This window comes from Homarus americanus, unplaced genomic scaffold (assembly GCF_018991925.1).
Source record: "Homarus americanus isolate GMGI-L3 unplaced genomic scaffold, GMGI_Hamer_2.0 scaffold31037, whole genome shotgun sequence".
NCBI classification, from domain to species: Eukaryota; Metazoa; Arthropoda; class Malacostraca; order Decapoda; family Nephropidae; genus Homarus; species Homarus americanus.
Window position 1 is genome coordinate 17,281,135 of NW_024722227.1, and position 24,347 is coordinate 17,305,481.

Here is a 24,347-nt window from a genome sequence, read left to right on the forward strand (position 1 = left end):
AGGGGGGGCCACGCATGAGGCGATGATGAGCGCAAAGCGAGCGTGAGTGATGATGCAATGAGTGAGGATGAGTGCAAAGTGAGGTGAGGAGATGGTAAAGTGAGTGCGGGGAGGAGGAGCGTAAAGAGGCGAGGAGTGAGCGCAAAGAGGTGAGGAGGAGCGTGGGGGCGAGGCAAGCGAGATGGTGGGGAAGTGAGGGAGGAGGAGTGTGGGAAGTGAGGTGAGGAGGAGGTAAAGGAGGGGTGGAGAGGAGGTAAATAAGGAAGAGCGAATGCAGAGGGCGAGGAGCGTGAGTGCGGAGAGGATGCGCAGGAGTGAGGAGGATGCATGAGGCGAGGAGAGTGCAAAGTGGAGGCAAGATGAGGATAGTAATAAAGGAGGGTACGGAGTGTAAATAAGATGATGATGCAGGCTGATGCGAGGATGATGCGCCTGCCGATGAAGAGCGCAAAGCCGCGATGATGATGGCAAAATGATGCGGGCGACATTGGCGCAAATATATGCAAAGGACATGCAAAGAGGTAATATGTAAAGGAGGTAAAGGAGGTGAGTGAAGGAAGGAGGAGGAGGAGGTAAAGGAAGGGGAGGAGGTAAAGGAGGTGAGGTGGGAGGTAAAGTGAGGTGAGAAGGAGGGAAGTGAGGAGGAGTGTAAAGGAGGTGAGGAGCAAAGGAGGTAAGGAGGATGCAGTGAGGTGAGGAGGAGGTAAATGAGGGTGAGGAGATGCAGCGAGAGGAGTGATGGAATGTGGCTATGAGGTGGAAAAAATGAGCAAAGGAGGTGAAGCAAAGGAGGTGGAGGAGGAGGCAAGGAGGATGATGATGCAGCGATAATAGGGGATGATGCAGCCAGATAAAGGGCTGAGACGGCGTGGTGCTTTATGCGGAGGATGATGCGTGCTTATGCGGCGGAGAGCGTGCATATGAGTGCAGCGAGTGAGGAGCGCGATGACATGCGCGAGACGTTGCGCGATGATATGAGGTGAGGAGTGTAAAGTGAGGGGTGAGGTGGAGTGTAAAGTGAGGCAGAGATGGTGTGAGGAGGAAGTGAGGTGATGAGTGTGTAAAGTAAGGTTAGGAGGAGTGTAGAGTGAGGTATGGGAGATGGTGGAAGAGGGAGGAGGAGTGTGGAAGGAGTGTATATGAGTGTGTGAGTGAGGAGGAGTGCAGCCAAGGCTTAGGATAGATGTGCAGCTGAGGCTTATATTTTGGTAAAGCAGAGGTGATGATGATGCAAATGAGGCATGATGAGGGAGAGGTGGGAGGAGGAGTGTATGTGAGGAGGTAAGACAGCAAAGGAGTAAAGAGGAGGAGTGTGAAGTGCAGGTAAGGAGATGAGCAGGAGTGCAAAGAGGTAAGGAGATGGTGTAAAGGAGAGAGCTAAGTGAGGAGGAGTGAGGTGAGAGGAGTGCAAAGTGAGGCAGAGGAGGTGCAAAGTGAGGTTTATGAATGTGCATGGAGGTGTGGAGGATGCAGCCAGATGAAATGCAGCTGAGAGATGATGCACAAGGATGGAGTGTGTCAGGATGAATGAGTATGTGAGGAGAGAGGAGGAGTGAGTATGTAAAGGTGAGGTAAGGAGGTGTAAATTGAGGAGTGTAAAGGGTGGGGAGGAGGAGGTGTAAAGGAGGTGGAGGAGGTAAAGGAGGGGTGAGGAGGTGAAGTGAGGTGAGGAGGAGTGTAAAGGAGGGTGTGTGAGGTGAGGAGTTGTAAAGGAGGTGTAGGAGTAGGGGTGAAGGAGGGAGGAGGAGTGTAAAGTGAGGTGGATAGTGATGTTGAAGTGAGGCGTGAGGAGTGAGTGCATAGGTGTGTGGATGATGATGATGATGATGATGGTGTAAAATGATGTGAGTGAGTGTAAAGTGTGGTAAGGACATGGGGGTGTAAGGAGGTAAAGTGAGGAGGAGGTGGAGGTGGGTAAAGAGGTGAGTGTGAGGTGAGGAGGGGTGTAAAGTGAGGGGTGAGGATATGTAAAGGAGGTGAGGAGGAGATAAAGGAGGTAGGGAGGAAGTGATAAGGAGGATGAGTGGGTATGGGAGTGGGTGAGGAGTGGAGTGTGGAGGTGATGTGGAGGATGGGATTGTATGAGTGATGAGATGCAGAGGAGGGAGGAGTGAGGTGGTGAGATTATGAGAGGAAGGAGGTGTAAAGGAGGTGAGGATGATGCAATGAGGTGTGATGATGAAGGGCATGAGGGAGGTGGAGGTATGAGCAAAGGGGTGATGAGGTAAGTAGTGAGTGAGGTGTAAAGGAGGTGAGGAGGTGGGAGGTGAGGAGTGTAAAGTGAGGTAGGAGGAGTGTAAAGTGAGGTGAGGAGGTGGAGAGGAGTGTGAGGTGGTGAAGTGATGAGTGCAAGTGAGTGAGTCAAGGTAAGCAGAGGAATGATGGGAGTAAGATGATGGTGTAAAGATAAGGAGGTAAAGGGAGGTATGGAGATGTAAAGGAGGAGGAGTGTTAAGTGAGGTGAGGAAATGTAAGGTGAGTGTGGGAGTGTAAAGGAGTGAGGTAAGGAGTGTGAGGAGAGTGTAAAGTGAGTGTAAGGAGGATGGAAAGTGAGGAGGAGGAGGGCAAAGTGATGTGAGGATGATGTGCGCGATGGTGTGGTATGATGATGCGTGTTATGTGATGAGAGTGATGCATGAGTGTGGGGAGATGATGTAAGGAGGGTGTGAGTGAGTGTTGAGTGGAGGTATGGATGGTGTGGGGAGGTGAGGAGGAGGTAATGTGAGGTGAGGAGTGGGGAGGAGGGGTGTGGGGATATAGGTAAGGAGGGGTAAGGAGGTGAGGAGGATGGAGAGGTGGATGCAAAGGAGGTGAGGAGAGTGTGGGAAGGAGGATGTGGTGAGGAGTGAAGGAGGTGGAGGAGACAAAGTGAGGAGTGAGGAGCAAAGAGGATGAGCAATGATGGTGAGTGATGATGCATGAGTGAGTGATGATTTTATATGATGATGACATGTGCAATATGTATATGTAGGAGGAGGTAAAGGAGGTAAAGGGAGGTGAGGAGGAGGTGAGGAGGTGAGGTAAAGGAGGAGGAGGAGGAGGTGTAAAGGAGGTGAGGAGTGTAAAGGAGGAGGAGGAGTGAGGTGAGGTGGAGGTGAGGAGTGCATGTGAGGTAAGGAGGTAAGTGAGGTGAGGATGTAAAGTGAGTGGAGTGATAGGAGGTGAGGAGGATGAGGAGTGATGATGCAGTGAGATGTGGATGATGATGAAATATGTAAAGAGAGGAGTGTGAATGTAAGGAGTAAGGAGAGGAGTAGTGAGGAGGTGTGAGGAGGAGGAGGTAAGGAGAGGTAAGGAGGTGAGGGGTGTAAAGGAGGTGAGGAGGTATAGGAGGTGGGAGGAGGAGGTAAGGAGGTGAGGAGGGATGTGAGTAAGGAGGACATAAAGGAGGTAATGAGGCAAAGAGGGTGATGAGTGGAGGGGCGATGAGTGAAATGATGAGTGGTATGCACAAAGGAGTGAGGTGAGGTAAGGAGGTGAGGAGGAGGTAAAGTGGTAAGGAGGAAAGAGTGGAGGTGAGGAGGAGGTGAGGAGGATGAAGGAGGTAAGGAGGTGTAAAGGAGGCAAGATAACATAAAGGAGGTACAGATGATGGTATGATGACAAAATGAGTGCATGATGCGATGATGCAAAAATATGAAGGACAATGATGATGCAAAGAGGCAAAGAGGAGATGAGTGTAAAGTAGTGTAAGGATGAAATGCAAAGTGGAGGTAAGGAGACAATGAGGTGTGTAAGGAAGGACAAATGAAGGAGGAGTGTAAAGGAGGCAAGGAGGGGGTGGAAGTGAGGTGAGAGGAGTGAGGTAAGGAGGAATGCAGGCGTGAGGCAAGGAGGAGGCATGAGACAAGGATGATGCAAAGTGAGTGCATGATGATGCGTTTTGATGATGACACTACGATGCGGGGCCGACATGCGCTTGATGCGCTTATGCGATGATGCGATAAGCGATCAGGTGCTGATGCGGGGCGATATGCATGATATAGGCATGAGTGAAATGTGTATGAGGAGTGAGTGTTATGAGGCAATGATGATGTATGGGTAAGGTGAGTGTAAGTGAGATGGAGGTGTAGGAGGGGAGGTGAGTGTAAAGGAGGTGAGGAGGAGGAAGTGAGGTGAGGAGGAGTGTGAGGTAAGGAGGGGTGTAGGTGAGGAGGAGGTAAGGAGGTAAGGAGGACATATGGAGGTAAGGAGTGGTAAGTGGGTGGTAGGAGAGTGTAAGGAGGTGAGGAGGGGTGTAAAGTGAGGAGGAGGAAGTGTAGGTGAGGATGAGTGAAATGTAATGAGGTGATGATGATGTGGAGTGTGGGATGATGATGATGAGGGATGAGTGCGATGATATGAAAAATATGATATGCATGAGTGCAAAGGACAAAGAGGTAAAGTGAGGTGAGGAGAGTGTAAAGTGAGGTAAGGAGGAGGAGAGAGGTAAAGGGAGGAGGAGGACAAAGGAGGTAAGGAGAGTAAAGGAGGTAAGGAGGACATAAAGGAAGGAGGAGATAAAGTGAGGTAAGGAGGAGGTAAAGGAGGTGAGGAGGAGGTAAGTGAGGTGGAGGAGGACTGTAAGAGAGTGATGAGTGAGGGGAAGTGAGGTATGGAGGTGTAAAGGAGTGTGATGACAAGAACATGAGGCAAAGATGTATGTAAGGAGGTGTAAAGTGAGGTGGGACAAAGGAGGTAAGGTAAAGGAGGTAAGGAGGAGGTAAGGAGGTGTAAAGGAGGTGAGGAGGACAAAGGAGGTGAGGAGGTAAGAGGTAGGAGGTGTAAAGGAGGTGAGGAGGAGCAAAGGAGGAGGAGGAGCAAAGGAGGTGAGGAGGTAAAGGAGTGTGAGGAGGAGGTGGAGTGGGAAGGAGTGAACATGAGTGATGATGACAGCTTTAAGGAAGGACACAAAGGAGTAAGGGAGGTGTAAAGAGGTGAGGAGGTAAGGAGGTGAGGAGTGAGTGTAAGGAGGGAGGGAAAAGGAGGAGGAGGAAAGTGAGGTAAGGAGGAAAAGTGAGGTAAGGAGGGTGAGGCGGTGTAAAGTGAGTGAAGGAGGAGGAAGTGAGGAGGAGGAGGGTAAAGTGAGGAGGAGGTGAGGGAGGGAGGGAGGGGGTAAATGAGGAGAGTGCATATGATGATGAGGTAAGGAGGTATGAGGGCATGAAGTGATGTAAGGAGGGTGTGAGTGAGTAATGAGTGCACAGGCAAGGAGGAGTGAGGGGAGGTGAGGAGGAGGTAAAGTGAGGTAAGGAGGAGTGAAGAGAGGTGAGGAGGACAGAGGTAAGGAGGAGGTAAGGAGGTGAGGAGGAGGTAGGTGAAGGAGGTAAGGAGAGGTGAGGAAGGAGGATAAAGTGAGTAAGGAGGAGGGAAGGAGGTAAGGAGGAGGTAAAGTGAGGTAGGAGGAGAAGAAAGGAGGAGTACAGCTGAGGTGAGGGATGATGATGAGTGAGTGATGATGCGAATGATGATGAGATGAGGAGTGTAAAGGGAGGAGGAGGTAAAGGAGGTAAAGTGAGGTGAGGAGGAGGTAAGAGAGGTGAGGTAAAGGAGGAGGAGGAAGGAGGTGTAAAGGAGGTGAGGAGTGTAAAGGAGGAGGAGGAGTGAGGTAGGAGGTAAAGGAGGTGAGGAGGAGTGAGGTAAGGAGGGAAGTGAGGGAGGATGTAAAGTGAGTAAGGAGAGAAAGGAGGTAAGGAGGATGAGGAGTGATGATGGAGGTGGAAGTGAGGATGATGAAAAGGAGAGGAGGAGTGTAAAGGAGTAAGGAGAGGAGTAGGAAGGAGGTGTGAGGAGGAGGAGGTAAAGAGAGGTAAGGAGGTGAGGGAGGAAAAGGAGGTGAGGAGGTAAAGAGGTGAAGGAGGAGGTAAAGGAGGTAAGGAGGGATAAAGTGAGTAAGGAGGTAAAGGAGTAAGGAGGAGGTGGTGATGAGGAATGAGGGGTGAGTGAGGTGAGGTAAAGGAGGTGAGGAGGAGGTAAAGTGAGTAAGGAGGAGTGGAGGTAAGGAGGAGGTAAGGAGGTGAAGGAGGTAAGGAGGTGTAAAGGAGGTAAGGGGATAAGGAGGTGTGAGGTATATGAAGATGAGTGATGATGGATGATGCAAATGAAGGGATGATGATGCAAAGAGGTAAGAGGAGATGAGTGTAAAGTAGGTAAGGATGAGATGTAAAGTGGAGGTAAGGAGAAGAGGTGGTAAGGAAGGAAAATGAAGGAGGAGTGTAAAGGAGGTAAGGAGGAGTGGAAGTGAGGTGAGAGGAGTGAGGTAAGGAGGAATGTAGGGGAGGTAAGGAGGAGGTATGAGGTAAGGAGGATGGAAGTGAGTGATGATGATGGGGAGGATGAGAGGGAAGGATGGGATGATGATAAGATGAGTGGATGAGAATGAGATAAGGATGAGTGGTGAGAGGAGTGAGTGTAATGAGGCAAGGATGATGTAAAGGTAAGGATGAGGCAAATGAGAAGGAGGAGTGTAAAGAGGGGAGAGGATGTAAAGGAGGTAAGGAGGAGGAAGGAGGTAAGGAGGAGTATAAAGTGAGGTAAGGAGGGGTGTAAGGTGAGGAAGGAGGTAAAGGAGGTAAGGAGGAGAAGGAGGTAAGGAGTGAGTAGAAGGAGGTAAGGAGGATGTAAAGGAGGTGAGGAGGAGTGTAAAGTGAGGCAAGGAGGAGTGTAAAGTGAGGATGAGTGAATGTAAAGGAGGTGATGATGAGGTGGAGTGTGGGATGATGATGATGCGATGGGGCGATGAATGCAAAAATGACATGATGAGTGCAAAGGAAAGGAGGTAAAGTGAGGTGAGGAGAGTGTAAAGTGAGGTAAGGAGGAGGAGAGAGGTAAGGGAGGAGGTAAGGAAAAGGAGGTAAGGAAAGTAAAGGAGGTAAGGAGGACATAAAGGAAGGAGGACATAAAGTGAGGTAAGGAGGAGGTAAAGGAGGTGAGGAGGAGGTAAGTGAGGTGAGGAGGATGTAAGGAGAGTGAGGAGGAGTGGAAGGAGGTAGAGAGGTGTAAAGGAGTGGATGAGAATGAGGCAAAGATGATGAAGGAGGTGTAAAGTGATGATGGGACAAAGGAGGTAAGGTAAAGGAGGTAAGGAGGAGGTAAGGAGGTGTAAAGGAGGTAAGGAGGACACAAAGGAGGTAAGGAGGTAAAGAGGTAAGGAGGTGTAAAGGAGGTGAGGAGGAGCAAAGGAGGAGGAGGAGCAAAGGAGGTGAGGAGGTAAAGGAGTGTGAGGAGGAGGTAAAGGAGTGGGAAGGAGTGACAAATGAGTGATGATGACGCAAGGAAGGACACAAAGGAGTAAGGGAGGTGTAAAGAGGTGAGGAGGTAAGGAGTGTGAGGAGTGAGTGTAAGGAGGGAGGGAAAAGGAAGAGGAGAAAGTGAGGTAAGGAGGACAAAGTGAGGTAAGGAGGGGTAAAGGAGGTGAGGAGGAGGGAGGGGAGGAGGAGGTGGGAAGGAGGTGAGGAGGAGTAAAGGAGGTGAGGAAGTGAGGTAAGGAGGACAAGGTAAGGAGGAGTGTAAAGGGAGGTAAGGAGGAGTAAAGTGAGGGGTAAGGAGGAGTTCAAAGTGAGGTAAGGAGGGGTGTAAAGGAGGTAAGGAGGGGTGGAAAGTGAGGTAAGGAGGGACATGGTGAGTGTAAGGAGGAGGTAAAGTGAGGTAAGGAAGGACATAAAGTGATGAAAGGAGGAGTGTAAAGTGAGGTAAGGAGGAGGTAAAGTGAGGTGAGGAGGAGGGAAGTGAGGTGAGGAGGAGTGTAAAGTGAGGTAAGGAGGTAAAGGAGGCAAGGAGGGTGTAAAGGAGGTAAGGAGGACATTAAGTGAGGTAAGGAGGAGAAAGGAGGTAAGGAGGAATGTAAAGGAGGTGAGGAGGAGTGTAAAGGAGGTAAGGAGGAATGTAAAGGGAGGTATGAGGAATGTGAAGCAAGGGAGGAGGTAAAGTGAGTAAGGAGGAGGTAAAGTGAGGTAAGGAGGAGAAGTGAGGGGGAGGGGTGTAAAGTGAGGTGAGGAGGAGTGTAAAGTGAGGTAAAAAGGAGGTAAAGTGAGGTAAGGAGGAGTGTATGAGGTAAGGAGGAGGGAAGGAGGTAGAGGAGTGTAAAGTGAGGTAAGGAGGAGATAAAGTGGAGGTAAGGAGGAGTAAAGTGAGGTAAGGAGGAGTGGGGGTGGAGGTAAGGAGACATAAAGCAGAGGGGTGTAAAGGAGGTAAGGAGGAGGTAAAGTGAGGTAAGGAGGACATAAAGTAGGTAGAGGGGTGGAAGTGAAAGAGACATAAGTGAGGTAAGGAGGAGTGTGAAGGAGGTAAGGAGAAGTGTAAAGGAGGTGAGGAGGAGGTAAAGAGGTAAGAAGGACATAAAGTGATGTAAGGAGGAGGTAAAGGAGGTAAGGAGGAGTGTAAGGAGGTATGGGGTGGAAGTGAGGTAAGGAGGAACATTAAGTGAGGTAAGGAGGAGTAAAGCGAGGTAAGGAGGAGTGTAAAGGAGGTAAGGAGGAGTGTAAAGTGAGTAAGGAGGGACATAAAGGTAAGGAGGAGGTAAAGTGAGGTGAGGGAGGAGGTAAAGGAGGTAAGGGAGGAGTGTAAAGGAGGTGAGGAGGAGGTAAAGGAGGTGAGGAGGTGTAAAGTGAGGTAAGGAGGAGTGTAAAGGAGGTAAGGAGGGAGCATAAAGTAGGTAAGGAGGAGGAAGTGAGGTAAGGAGAAGTGTAAAGGAGGAAAGGAGGAGGTAAAAGGGCGAGGGAGGAGGTAAAGGAGGTAAGGAGGAGTGTAAAGTGAGGGGAGACATAAAGTGAGGTAAGGAGGAGGTAAAGTGCGGTAAGGAGGAGGCAAAGTGAGGTAAGGGGGAGTCTAAAGTGAGGTAAGGAGGGGTGTAAAGGGAGGTAAGGAGGGGTGGGAAAAGTGAGGTAAGGAGGGACATTAAGTGAGGTAAGAGGAGGTAAAGTGAGGTAAGGAAGGACATAAAGTGATGTAAGGAGGAGTGTAAAGGAGGTAAGGAGGAGGTAAAGTGAGGTGGAGGAGGAGTGTAAAGTGAGGTGAGGAGGAGTCTAAAGTGGGAGGTAAGGGGGTGGTAAAGGGAGGTAAGGAGGGGTGGAAAGTGAGGTAAGGGAGGGACATTAAGTGAGTAAGGAGGAGTGTAAAGTGAGGTAAGAAGAACATAAAGTGAGTAAGGAGGGGTGGAAAGTGAGTAAGGAGAGGTAAAGGAGGGGAGGAGGAGGTAAGTGAGGTGAGGAGGAGGGAGGGAGGTAAGGAGGGGGTGGAAAGGAGGTAAGGGGAGGTAAAGTGAGGTAAGGAGGGGTGAAAGTGAGGTAAGGGAGGGAGCATTAAGGAGGTAAGGAGGAGGTAAAGGGATGTAAGGAGGAGGAAAGGAGGGAGGGAGGAAGAGTAAGGAGGGACATAAAGTAATGTAAGGAGGGGTGTAGAAAGGAGAGAGGAGGGAAGGAGGTGAGGAGGAGGTAAAGTGAGTGAGGAGGAGGAAGGAGGTAAGGAGGAGGTAAAGTGAGGCGGAGGGAGGTAAAGGGAGGTAAGGAGGAGGTAAAGTGAGGTAAGGGAGGAGTAAAGGAGGCGAGGAGGAGGTAAAGTGGAGAGGTAAGGAGGAGGTAAAGGAGGTAAGGAGGAGGTAAGTGAGGTAAGGAGGGACATAAAGTCAGGTAAGGAGGAGTGTAAAGTGAGGTAAGGAGGAGGTAAAGGAGAAAGGAGGAAGTGAGGCGAGGAGGAGGTAAAGTGAGGTAAGGAGGAGTGTAAGTGAGGTAAGGAGTGAAATAAAGTCAGGTAAGGAGGAGGTAAAGTGTGGTAAGGTGGAGGAAGGAGGTAAAGGAGGAGCTAAGTGAGGTAAGGAGGGGTGTAAAGGGAAGCTAAGGAGGTGGAAAGGAGGTAAGGAGGACAATTAAGGGAGTAAGGAGGAGTGTAAAGTGAGGTAAGAAGGACATAAGGATGAAAGGAGGAGGTAAAGTGGAAAGGGAGGAGGGAAGTGAGGTGAGGAGGGGAAGTGGAGGTGGAGGGGAGGAGTCTAAAGTGAGGTGATGAGGGGGGTGTAAAGGAGGTAAGGAGGGGTGGAAAGGAGGTAAGGAGGGACATTAAGAGGTAAGGAGGAGGAAGTGAGGTGAAGGAAGGACATAAAGTGAGGGTAAGGAGGGGTGGAAAGGAGGTAAGGAGGGAGTGTAAAGTGAGGAGGAGGAGGTAAGTGAGGTGAGGAGGAGAGGTAAAGGGAGGTAAGGAGGGGTGGAAAGTGAGGTAAGGTGGAGGTAAAGTGAGGTAAGGAGGGGTGGAGGTGAGGTAAGGGAGGGACATTAAGTGGAGTAAGGAGGGAGTAAAATGATGTAAGGAGGAGTGTAAGTGTAAGGAGGAGGGTGAGGTAAGGGGAGGGACATAAAGTAATGTAAGGAGGTGTGGTAGGAGGAGGAGGAGGTAAAGTGAGGTGGAGGGAGGAGGTGAAAGTGAGGCGAGGAGGAGTGTAAAGGAGGTAAGGAGGAGTGTAAAGTGAGGGGAGGAGGAGTGTAAAGGAGGTAAGGAGGAGGTGAGGTAAGGAGGAGTGTAAAGTGAGGCGAGGAGGAGTGTAAAGTGAGGTAAGGAGGAGTGTAAAGTGAGGTAAGGAGGGACATAAAGTAATGTAAGGAGGGGTGAGTAGTGAGGTGAGGAGGAGGTAAAGTGAGGTGGAGGAGGAGGTAATGTAAGGAGGAATGTAAAGTGAGGTGAGGAGGAGTGTAAAGTGAGGTAAGGAGGAATGTAAAGTGAGGTAAGGAGGAATGTAAAGTGAAGTAAGGAGGAGTGTAAAGTGAGGTAAGGAGGAGTGTAAAGTGAGGTAAGGAGGAGTATAAAGTGAGGTAAGGAGGGGTGTAAAGTGAGGTGAGGAGGAGTGTAAAGTGAGATATAAAGAGAGGTAAGGAGAGATGTAAAATGAGGTAAGGAGAGGTGTAAAGTGAGGTAAGGAGAGATGTAAAGTGAGGTAAGGAGAGGTGTAAAGTGAGGTAAGGAGAGATGTAAAGTGAGGTAACGAAGGGTGTAAAGTGAGGTAAGGAGGAGTGTAAAGTGAGGTAAGGAGGGACATAAAGTAATGTAAGGAGGAGTGTAAAGTGTAGTAAGGAGGAGTGTAAAGTGAGGTAAGGAGGGACATAAAGTGAGGTAAGGAGGGGTGTAAAGTGAGGTGAGGAGGGGTGTAAAGTGAGGTAAGGAGGGACATAAAGTGAGGTAAGGAGGGGTGTAAAGTGAGGTACGGAGGGACATAAAGTAATGTAAGGAGGGGTGTAAAGTGAGGTGAGGAGGGGTGTAAAGTGAGGTAAGGAGGGACATAAAGTGAGGTAAGGAGGAGCGCAAAGGGAGGTAAGGAGGGGTGTAAAGTGAGGTAAGGAGGGACATAATGTGAGGTAAGGAAGAATGTAAAGTGAGGTAAGGAGGAGTGTAAAGTGAGGTAAGGAGGGACATAATGTGAGGTAAGGAAGAATGTAAAGTGAGGTAAGGAGGAGTGTAAAGTGAGATAGGGAGGCTAGTCACGTAGTCATGCTCTGACAATCAAATAGTTGTGCCAAGATAGTCAAACAGTTATGATGTGACAGTCGGCCAGTTATGGTGTGACAGTCTAGGAGCAGACCGGTTCTCTGGGAAGCGGGGATAAGTATCAAGTTACACGACCCACCTACACCTCCCCCCATCACTTACATAAACAAAACATTATTATCACGCCTTTACTATATTAATTGTCTGTTTGTTCGTTTACTGTTGTTGTTATATTTTATTTTTTGCATCTATTATCGTTAAAATTTATTGCTTATATTATCGTAATTATTGTTATAGTTTTCATTATCTTCACTATTTCTATTATTGGTTTTTCGTATCTACATTATTACTGTTGTTGTGGTTTTTATTATTGGCATTATCATACTTATCATATTTTCGCTATTTTTACTCTCCCTGTTAAGGTTATTCCGTTGCAGATGAATAGGTTTTATCTTATAACAGAGTAAACAGAACAGACAACACATGTTTAAGAGGACACCTGGGTAAAAGATTACACAAAAGGCGGCGTCACACTAGCATTTCTAATGTCAACTTTTTCATTACTCGTCGATTTTTTCACGAATCGTCGGCGTTGTCGCTAGCTTTTTTGTCAAGCGGTACAGACCGTCTGCACCGACGACTCCTTACGACTACTTTCCGGAGTCATCTCAAGATATAATTGATACTACAAATAGTTATATAAAAATAATTTTACTCAAAATATAAAGCTAAAATTATTATAACGTAATTATTGCTCATCTTCCCAAGATTACTCATAGTTATGTATTATTTCGTGATCTTTAAAAAGGTAAGAAAATGTAATTTGTTGCTTACATTTTGATCACGCGGGCATAACAACAACATGACGGAGCCAACAGATAAAATAATTTCTGAAGTCTGGATATGCCTCTCTGAGGTGTTTGTGGACCAGATAAGGCAGCGCCGCGGTTCTGGGATCACCAAGACTTTTCATACACCGAAAAAGGCGTAGAATTGCTGCGCTTTTTTCGTCAGTTGGATCTATCTTGTTTGTTGACAGTTGTCCAACGAGGGAAAATGGCGAGTTGGTGTTAAACGCATGTGTGACGGTGCACAACAAAAAGTTCGACGAATTTCTGAAAGTTGACTAAAAAATCGAAGAAAGAATGCCAGTGTGACGCCACTTTAAGCCTCCATGTAAGCATTTTAGGTTAGGTGTACGTGTTGTTGCCACTTGCCATCGCGTGAGTTAAGGTGTCCTGGCGACATGCCTTGTCACATTTATCATGAGGCTCTAATAAACCCTTCTATATATCTATATTAAATAATTTGTGTCTCAGTAAAGATACCTCACGTGCGTGTGTATAAAATACTGAATCATTATAGCGAATGTTTTTACATCCTAGGCCTTTCACTAGCACCTTTTCCATCAACTTTCCTGGTTTCCGTCGGATTTTCCACGAATTGTCAACTTTTCTAGCCCGCCTCGCTCACACGAAACACATCGTTTCCCTCTGACTGGTTTGCGCCAATTTCTGTGGTCAAGTGGTCGCTATTCGACACTGAGGATATTTATATAAAAGAAATATCGAACCACGTAAAATATCAAAATTTAATTTTAAAGGTATTCAATAACGCATTTTTAATAAATTGTTTAAGTGTATTTTTTTATTGATGCTGATTCGTAAATATATAAGATATGTTTGTTTACACTGCGCAATGTGTTCAACTTCTTCACGGTCTCTACCTATTCTTATGTGGATACAACGCCACCTTTGTTTATAAATGACAAACACGGAAAGATTGGCGTGCTAGTTCCCTATGTGTGTGTGACAGGGCTCACTTAGAATATTGAAAATTTATAGAAAATTTATGAAATAAAATGACTGAAAAAGTGCTAGTGTGACGCCGCCTTAAAGTGCGCTTACATAAAGCTCCCAACCCGGGCCACTCTACCACAATAGTAGGTAGTTGGCAGCTACCAAACAGGGAGGTACTACCGCCTGGGAAGATATTGGAAGCATAATGTAGTGTCTAATGGTAGACCCTGCTGCCATATGGCATCACGAAAATTGTGACCAAGTCCCAGGTTGCTGATCTGACTTTCTTGCCTCATTTACACACAGTTGCAGGGTCTCAATTGTTTCCCTTACTATTGACAACACAACATACATATATTGTTTCTCACTCATGATCCTTTTATTTCTTTATGGTTTTTTATAATTATTATTATTACTATTATTATTATTATTATTATTATTATTATTATTATTATTATTATTATTATTATTATTATTATTATTATTACTATTATTATTATTATTATTATTATTATTATTATTATTACTATTATTGTTATTATTATTATTATTATTATTATTATTATTTATTATTATTATTATTATTATTATTATTATTATTATTATTAATATTATTATTATTATTATTATTATTATTATTATTATTATTATTATTATTATTATTATTATTATTATTATTATTTTTATTATTATTATTATTATTATTATTATTATTATTATTATTATTATTATTATTATTATTATTATTATTATTATTATTATTATTATTATTATTATTATTATTGCAGTATTGTCATTATTATTGTTATCATTATTATTATTTTTTATTTGTTTTTATTTTTTAATATATTATTTATCTGAATAATTATTATTACATTTTCTCTCCTCAGCCCCAGATGTGGGTCAGTGACCTGTGTCCGGGTGGGCTAATCCCCGTAAAAAGAAAAAAAGAAGAAAAAAAAGAAACGGTAACCTGGGAAGTAAACACAGGTCACACAATAAATGATAATAATTACCATGCAGCTCTCAGTATGCCTATAACAAATTAAATTACAGTATTACGGCTACACTATTATTTTACGGTCCTCAGAGAAGAAAACGTGACGCTTCAGATCTATAGGTTGCGAATGGCTAAGCCGCCTTTAGTAGAGATGTCAACAGGCCGTGAAGTAGGTATCCTCACCCGAATGACCGCTCCACCTTCCGCTCACTATTTATTATTAAAAATGTTCGAAATGTAAATTCACATATAATCTGAAGTTAAAACAATATGTGTGTGTGTGAAGATATTAAATGAGATGATACAACACTAATAATAATAATAATGATAATAATAATAATAATAATAATAATAGAAAATTATAAATATATGTATTACTTGAAAGGTAGGGTGTTTAGTGATAAATTAAGTCCATCACGGGAGACTGGTGAGGGAGAGTGTGTGGTGAGGGAGAGAGAGAGTGGTGAGGGAGAGATAGTGGTGAGGGAGAGTGTGTGGTGAGGGAGAGAGAGAGTGGTGAGGGAGAGATGGTGGTGAGGGAGAGTGTATGGTGAGGGAGAGAGTGGTGAGGGAGATAGTGGTGAGGGAGAGGGTGGTGAGGAGAGAGAGTGGTGATGGAGAGTGGGGAGGGAGATGGGAGGGGAGAGAGAGGGTGATGGAGAGATAGTGAGGAGAGGGAGGTAGTGGAGGATGAGACAGTGGTGATGGAGAGATAGTGGTGAGGGAGAGTGTATGGTGAGGGAGAGAGGTGGTGATGGAGAGGTATGGTGAGGGAGAGTGTATGGTGAGGGAGAGAGAGTGGTGATGGAGAGATAGTGGTGAGGGAGAGGAGGTAGGGAGGGTGAGAGAGTGGTGATGGATAGTGGTGAGGGAGAGGAGGGTGTGAGGGGTGAGAGAGTGGTGATGGAGAGATAGTGGTGAGGGAGAGTGAGTGTAGTGAGTGGTGAGAGAGTGGTGATGGAGAGATAGTGGTGAGGGAGAGTGAGTGTAGTGAGGGTGAGAGAGTGGTGATGGAGAGATAGTGGTGAGGGAGAGATAGTGGTGAGGGAGAGTGAGTGTAGTGAGGGTGAGAGAGTGGTGATGGAGAGATAGTGGTGAGGGAGAGTGAGTGTAGTGAGGGAAAGAGCGTGTGGTGAGGGAGGGTGTGTGTGGTGAGGAAGATAGGGTGTATTTGTGAACAAGATAAAGTACGTGGTGAAAAAAAGAAAGACAGAGGAAGAGGGTGCTAGTGTGTGGTGAGGGAGGGGGAGAGGAAGGAGTGTTGGTGGTGGGGGAGGAGGAGGCTGACCTTGACAGGTGTGACGGGGCAGGCTTCTGTGGCCGCTGCTCTCTGCAAGTGCTCGAGTTTCCCACCGCAGCTACGATGATTGTTGCAACACTTGATATTCTTACTGCAAATTAATTCCTGGTATAGTTGCTGCTATGTGATTTTGCTGGTACTTACTGTAGATTAAGAATCCATATGTTATCTATATTATCTGTTGTTTACGTCGTAGACAACAGCAGATACGCTCACCGACGTTGCTGTGCAGGACTCTCACTAACAGAGAAAATTGATGATACAGTTACGCTGAACACGCTAATCGATAAATAATTCTTTAGAACACACGATATATTTTTTGCCACAAAAAATATTTGAAGTGAATCAACGAACCTTTTTAAGGCAATTGTTATAAACATAAATGATATCCTTGTTGTAAATACGTATATTTCAGATTTTCTTTTTTACCATAATCAAGGTGTAACTCAAACATGGTGATCACTAATTGGCTACACCAGGGTAAAGTGTCCAAGCGAATAACATCGAGCTCAAGGTGGTCATCACTTCCTGGGGTTGTCATCTATATTCACCTGACATATTGTAGCTTTGTTCTTATTTTCTAAAGTAATTATTCCATGGTATTTTTTCAAACGTGTTTCTAGCGATTCAATTGTTCCCTACGAAAGTTATATATCACTTTCTCTTCTAAAAAAAAATTTCGCATTACCCAAGTTCTAAATATACAAGTTACACCTCTGTATTATTTTTTATCATGACACTACTGGTACTATCACTTAATATCCGTACTTGTATACTAGTTATCCTAGTATTGAAACTCATGAACAAGCACAAGCACTCGTATTTACTAACTTGATGATGACAAACAACATTAATTTTCTCACTCCACAGTCGTCATCGCCGTCAGAAATACGCACACCAGTATACTGTTCTGGCAATGTTCACACAAACTTGTCTTCATGTCGTATACGCACTTGCATATTACCAGTTGGGACATGTACACTTGTAAACTATTACTAATAACATCCACATTTATGTATCAAAACTGGTAATTTCTAGTCATGCACAATTTCTGTTATTATCAGCACGTATACTATCACTTATGTCCTACTGCTGATAATGTTCACCTAATAGTACCGTCACTGTAGGTGTCCATTAATGAAGTCTAATGCCCATATGCTTGTTCCAGAACTGGTAATGTTACTCCTATATCATAGTGAAGGGAATGAACCACCCCTATGTGATGCCATCGGTTACAGAGACACAATATTTCGAGAATTATGAACGTACTTCAGCGCCAGCATGGGTGACCTTTACAGTTTAGAATCGGCAATGATAAATTGGACTTATGTAACAACTTTGACTATTTATAGTTACGTAACACTGGTGATGATATCTAAGAGTAGACTAACACATTACAAACAACCAGCAGCATAACAACGACTGTCTCTCATAAACAGCCTCCAGAGGGCCACTAGCGTCCCTGGTGTGAAGGACAGAGGCAGACATTAAGCCACACACATATAAGGTGGTAGAAGCAGTTCCTGGGACGCGCGTCTGGTTGCCTTCGTCCATGCGGTGCACGATGCTTCTTGGTCATGATATTCAAAGGATCCCTAATGACCTGAACTAAACAAGTTGTTTAGGCTGGAATAACAAACACGATTCAAGCAAAGAAGGAAGATTATTAGCAGTAAGGAAAATGGAAGATCGATATGGAGATAAGAAAATGCATTTTTATCTCCATTGGCAAGAGGTGCATGTGACACTGGATATGTTTACGGCTCAAACACACTCATACATCAATATTTCTGAGGACTATCTCGAGCTAGGGATGCCTCTGTCACTCATTATGTCATATATGAATAAAATCCCTAGTGAGTTTCATGAATTGAAGTTATACAATATGAAGACGGAAGACACGTGATGATGCACGATGCTGTGAAGATTACCGAAGCTAAGAGTCCAGCAGGCTCCTCTCTGTTGGCCGGCCCTCAAGACAGCCACATTCATGTCACACTTTTACTCAGCCTCTGTACCGCCGAGGTCGCAACTCTCTTGAGTAGACACAAATATACCCCAAGTCTTTCTTTTTTCTTTAAAAACGAAAAGTGAATACTACACCCAGTGACAAGCGATTAATGATTCAGGTCTTAAGACATGTGACAGTTACTCAAGAGAATTTTTCTGTAAGAATTTGGACATGTAGAGAATTTGATAACGGGATAAGTGTACATAAAACAGCAATGCATGGAAAGAATTGAAGGGTTTATAGAGCATAAATTTTATATGCAAGAAAAAATAGAACTCCGCGTACTAGATGAAGCGCATTAATGTCAAAATACCTAGGAAAAATCTTGATCAAGTGTGCAGGCTGATCTGGCAAGTTCCAGGACCCTCTGGTATGGCATTTCCTGATGGCACCCTAGGCATATAAGGAGAGCCTTGATCTTTTTTATGCAGCTCGCATTGCTAATCACGAGACAGGCCACTGACTGAAAGTACCTAAAGAATTATGGAGCAGACTACGTGCAAGTAAAAATGCATCAGTAATTGTTTTACAGAGAGGAGTAATACACGTTAAACTGCACTCAGAGCTGTGTAATACTGAAAGAGATGGACCCTGCAATGAGGGAGGCCTGGCACGAGCTACGCCGTCGCCCCACTCAGTACACTCACACATATTTACAGTATATACATACAAACAAACACACATACACACACACATGAAACGTACTAGAAACTTGTTATAGCATTGTCTTAAGTAGTTAAGGTTTATAGAATGTAAATATTCAGTGATGGAGTCACATCATGCACGGGTGTGGATCTCGTGTAGAATGGCAGGGTGTGCAGGGCTGTGCTTGAGTCAGGCATCACACGACACAGATGAAGTGAAAATTTTTTACCATTTACAACTTTCACTTCTCAGTCAATGATGATCGTATCGCAGAGCAACAATTTTCTTCACCGTTCCCTTTTCTCGACAGTGACTGCACATAAAGCTAAATAAACCATAAAGTTAATGCTGAAAATTATTTTCATTGTATTTTCACTGTTGACACAATCACATATTGCACTTAGATAAAAAAAATATATATTTAATACGAGGCGACGTCCCGTCTTCACGGAGACAATGCAGATGCAAGACGCTGAGGGAGGGCGGCAGTTTGCAGACGAGGGATATTTGAGTGTGCGCGAGGAGGAGGTGCAGCGAGGCACGTTACCTGGGCAAGTGTGTAGCCGCACTGCTGCCCCACCACCGCCTGCCCCGCCTCCTCCTGCCCTGCCCTCCACCAACACTACCTCCACCACCCCAGTGCTCGTTTCACTCCACGTCTCATGACCAGCACCACCCTGGGTATGGACGTTATACACGGAGAAAATTGTAAGTACATATACGTCAAGGGAACCCACACAGACCAAGAGTTAGGCTATTTACGTCTCTCGTGGTGACTTCTACAGTATCTTGCGGCAATAAAGTCACTCCATCTCCTCACATTAGCTAAAACGTACCTGGTACAATAAAATTCTACAGCAGGACTGTCATGACTTATTAGGGTGTATTAAAGAAATTTATTGAACAGCAACATTATATAATGAGATTTTCAGAAACAAATAAATCCATATTTTAATGTGACGTCGTGGTTTAGTTTGGACTTTATCCAAAGAGATGAAGGTTGCCACATCCTCTCTTTGATAACCACTTGAGCTTGCACTTCCCCTGTGTAAATGATGTAATGTTAAAGAAGATGTTTAATAACTTTATTGGTTATATAATTAATTCTGAAGAAGTTCGTGTATATTTGTTCTTTACATATAATATCCAGAAAACTTCCCGCGTAAATATCGATGAAGGCTACCACAGCACTGAAATAGGATCTCAACACTATCTGATACGCCCCTTACACACGAGTGTCTTATTGAGTATTCTCTCACATTTCCACAGCTGATTCATGATACAGTAACAGGTTGTACATAGTGGACGAAGCTCTGTCTCCTGATCTTTGAAAATGCTACATTGATACTGAAGATATGTGTAAGAATGTAGACTTTGAATTCCAATTGGATTATTTTTCTCTGTGAGTGATATTTTTACGCCTGACATGGTTGTGGAAGGCTATTGTATTGGTGACGGTGAGGAGGTGCAGTGGTGGCGGCACTTCCCTCTCCCGCCTCCCAAGCATTTCACTTATTCCAATGCATTCCACTAGTGACGTACCAAGGCTCACCAGTGGAGCTCAACACCTCCCTACACACACACATTTAGTCTCACCGGTCATTCTCAATTTATGTCCCACAACCTTATCAAGCGTGACTTTGAGTTTTGTTGGCGGTGGGCGTCGCCAACAGCATTATAAGATGGAACAAGGCAGTGGTGTGAAGCGTGGTGGCATCTGCTGCTGCGTGTGCCCGCCAGACCCTCACTACTCATTACCCCATTACCTGCACACTAAAACTTCATCCGCCAACCTGCGTTTTTCCCTCAAATTCTAAATATTTCTTCTTGCTAGTTAATATGTAAAACTTGCAGGATCTACTGTAAGATTAAATATAGAAACAATAGTTGCGATGAGTATTGCATTTCTTTGGATCTAAGAAAAATAACTTCCCGTCTTTGAGTAGCATTTAGATAAATCTGATTGGCTAGAAAGAATAAACGGAGCTACGCTATAGGCTGACTGGGGATGACGTCATGGTACAGGTGGTGACGAAGGGTAGCGGCGTCGGGATATGCTCGGTTCTACCACCAACTTCACCCCAAACTTACCATCTGGCGTATTCGACTACTTTTTCTTATTGATTTAATTTTGAAGTTAATTAGACGGTTATGCATAAATACTACAAAAGTAAAGCTATTTTACTTGTCAGATCTTTAAAACAAATTATATAGTACTTAATGAGGCATATAAATAAGTACATCCACGCGTCTCTTTCAATAATCGAATGAACCAAGTAGTAAGAGAGGAGTATAATGCTTTATACAGTATCTACTTCTTTGTCATGGCTTGAGACGCGAGCAGATCCCCCCTTCCCCATCCCTCGCTGCTGAGGAGTTTGCCAGCACGTAACACAAGTAACAGTACAGGTAGCCCCATATAGCAGGCGACTGTCAGTGTGTATGTACCACGTCAAGAACTAAACACTACGGAGGGACAAAAGTGGCGCCGTGTGATTCCTGAAGGCGACACACACTGACTCATCCGAGGAAAGCCTAAGACAGGTGAAGATAACGAGCACTGGGGGTGATCAGGATACAAAGAAAATATAATAAGGTGAGCGAAAAAAAAAAGTGATTAGACAGTATTGAAATTGTCACTGAATGATTCGATAATTACAGTATACCTTCTATGTACTAACGCATATCAATACGTACAACATCGACCATACATAATGGACAGGTTATCTGTATGTTCACAGGGGCGGATCTAGGACCTCACAGTGACCGACTTCTGGGCTGAAACTTTTGAGTGTATGGCAGGGGGGGTGGTGGGGTTAGTGGTCATTATTTCTAGTATCTTATCGTACTTTATTTCGTTTGTTACAAATACAGATTTCAATGTTAGTGTGTGATATAAAAAAATCATTAATTTTAATTGAAGAATGGATTGTCTCATTAAATGTAATAATTTTGTATCTATATAAATTTCTTTATTTATTTATATAATGCCTGTAGGAAAAGTAAAACACCCATAACTGCATCACACACTAATAATGTTGCTTATTATGAAGAAAACCCGGTTTAAAATATTTAAATTTTTTGCCCGTATGATAAGTGTTGCTTCTTATTGCCATTACTAATTAGTTACAAATATATTACGTTATTGATGTCAAAGTTAATTTAATTTATTAAATAATCATTTTCCCATACAGGAGAGTGAAAACATAACAATCACATACAAACATACTAACGCACTACTTCATGTTACTTTTACCAAAGAAATAAATGCATTTGCATACATTTACATTATTTCAGTTGATGGTTTGTTACAAACATATTAGGTTGAGAATATAAAGTCATGCATCACTATTTACATAAAACATATATATATATATGTATATATATATATATATATATATATATATATATATATATATATATATATATATATATATACAAAGAAGTATGTCTGTGTGTGTGTTTGTTTGTGTGTATGTGTCCACACGAGAATCTCGGAAACTACTTTACCGATCTGTAGTGATGATGGATGGTGTTATATGTAGTGATGATGATGGATGGTGTTATATGTAGTGATGATGATGGATGGTGTTATATGTAGTGATGATGGATGGTGTTATATGTAGTGATGATGGATGGTGTTATATGTAGTGATGATGGATGATGTTATATGTAGTGATGATGGGTGGTGTTATATGTAGTAATGATGGATGATGTTATATGTAGTGATGATGGGTGGTGTTATATGTAGTGATGATAGATGGTGTTATATGTAGTGATGATGGATGGGGTTATATGTAGTGATGATGGATGGTGTTATATGTAGTGATGATGGGTGGTGTTATATGTAGTGATGATGAATGGTGTTATATGTAGTGATGATGGATAGTGTAATATGTAGTGATGACGGATGATGTTATATGTAGTGATGATTAGACAATAAAATGATAACAGTTTAACGCTAAAAGAATATATATTGCTGTACCGTTGTAGTGAAAAACATGGTGGAACTTACATACACCGTTAATGAACTATTGGTGGAAGAAGAAGTTTTGGGGACTGAACAGTGAGACAATGTGGAGCCTCCAGGAGGGTGGCGTCCTACCGAGGCCTAGCGGATGACCTGCCCGGAGCGAACAGTGGACAGTCGGTCACAGGAAACAGATCAGGAAAGGGAATCCCGTCTTAATGCTAACAGAAAGCGAACAACGAACAGTCGGTCACAAGAAACAGATCAGGAAAGGGAATCCCGTCTTAATGCTAACAGAAAACAAACAGCAGAAAGGCGTTCTCTAGAAAATGATCAAGCGCATGAAATTCGTTTGAATGCTAATAGACAGAGAGCTGTGGGATCCGGTTTCTAAGAAAGAATACACAGTGGCATCCACTTGCAAGAGCACCATTTAACTATGCCAATGAGATAGAATATGAAAAGTATCCCCTGTTGTCATTGGCAACATGGATAAGAAATGTGAACACTGCAGTGCAAAGAAGTACAAAGGAGAATCTGCTGGACTGTGCTGCTCTCATGGGAAAGTACGACTGCCAAATTTGGAAAAATCACCACAACCATTGAAGACTCTCATGCTGGGAACACCACCAGAGTCAAAACACTTCTTGGAAAATATACTGAAGTACAATTCATGCTTCCAGATGACATCTTTTGGAGCTACCAGAGTAGTTCGTGAGCACGGATACAATCCAACATTCAAAGTCCAGGGTCAAGTCTATCACAAAGCAGGATCCCTCTTACCACTGGAAGATGAACAGGCAAAGTTCCTCCAAATCTACTTCATGGGAGATCATGAAAAGTAGGCTACTACCAGGTGTGGCAACATTCAAGGTGTCAGATATAACATTGTCCTATCTATCCAAGAAATGCTGCATGAGCGCAACACGTATGTACTGTACACTGTACAGTCATATAAAAATGCCCTGGAAAACATGCCTTCTGACGAGTACAAAGTCAGGATCAAAGCAGACACGACCCCTGAGGGAGAACATGAAAGAAGATTCAATGCTCCTGTAGTTGATGAATTAGCCATCCTGATTGTCGGTCAAGAGTTTGGGAAACGAGACATCATACTCAAAATGAGAAACGAGTCGCTCACAAGAAGAACATGATGCCACATGTACTGGAAGCTACAATACTGACATGAAAAGCCAAAGGAGAGGACGTTTTTATACCAAGGTTACCTCTCATCACCACTGACCTGCCATTTGAGTTCAAGCTACTTCAATTCCTGGTTAAAGTGAGCTTTGCCATGACCATCTACAAAAGCCAGGGACAGTCCCTAAAGATGGTTGGCCTAAACCTGGTGTTTCCTTGCTTCTCTCATGGACAGTTCTATGTTGGATGCTCCCGGGTGGGAACTGGCAAAAATCTGTACATACTTGCTGCTAATGGCAAAACCAAAAATGTGGTCTACCTTAATGCACTACAGTGAGACAATGTGGAGCCTCCCGGAAGGTGGCGTCCTACCGTGGCCTAGCGAAAAATCCGTACGGAGGGCGGCTATTCCGCTAGTTGTCTACTAAGTATGAAAAAGACTCATCACTATTTACATACAACATTGTCTACTCAGAATGAGAATAAAGACATCACCATTTATACGATTGCACACGATTGCCAGGAATTATACCTACTTTAGCTGTTACATATATCTCACGCTGCCATTCTTCTGGGATGGAACTGAACAAATCTCTTCACATCCACATCCACCTCTCTGTTATAGTGGACATGAAGTAGTGCCAGTCCTGTGAGTCTGTTCTCCAACATGGTGCTGCGGGTGTAAGTTTTCAGTCTTCTAGCACAAATACGCACCTCTCACATTTTGATGTTGGTGACGGGAAGGACACATAACACTTGCATTGTCTTGTAAATATTACTACACATAATGGAATCACACTCATAAGGTTTCAGCAACCGTTGCTGGGAGAGGTTCACCTTTCGCGACCATTTGATTCCATTTCTCGTCCCATAGTCGAAGCTCACCTCCCAGCGTCTGGTAGTTGGGAAGTGCTTCTTCACATATTTTACAGAATAGCCTGAATGAAGTTTTCCAATCAGGAAGTTTTTTCACCATCTCAGGCATGGTTGCCCATCTCTGAACCACGTACTGTTGGTCATCATCAAAGCAGCTT

The 24,347-nt window shown here is 44.2% G+C and overlaps 1 protein-coding gene across 1 annotated transcript in view; it reads right to left on the minus strand.

Annotated features, from left to right (window-relative positions):
* The window catches only part of LOC121862399 (neuroblastoma suppressor of tumorigenicity 1-like), a 57,765-nt gene extending 38,928 nt beyond the window's left edge, over positions 1–18,837 (minus strand). Inside the window, exons 1-2 of the mRNA XM_042360664.1 lie at positions 18,751–18,837; positions 15,536–15,638 (exon numbers count right to left, since the gene is read on the minus strand). The gene's annotated coding sequence lies outside the window, so the exon portion shown is untranslated. The remainder of the gene's footprint in view (positions 1–15,535; positions 15,639–18,750) is intronic.
* Between the last annotated feature and the right edge of the window lie 5,510 nt (positions 18,838–24,347).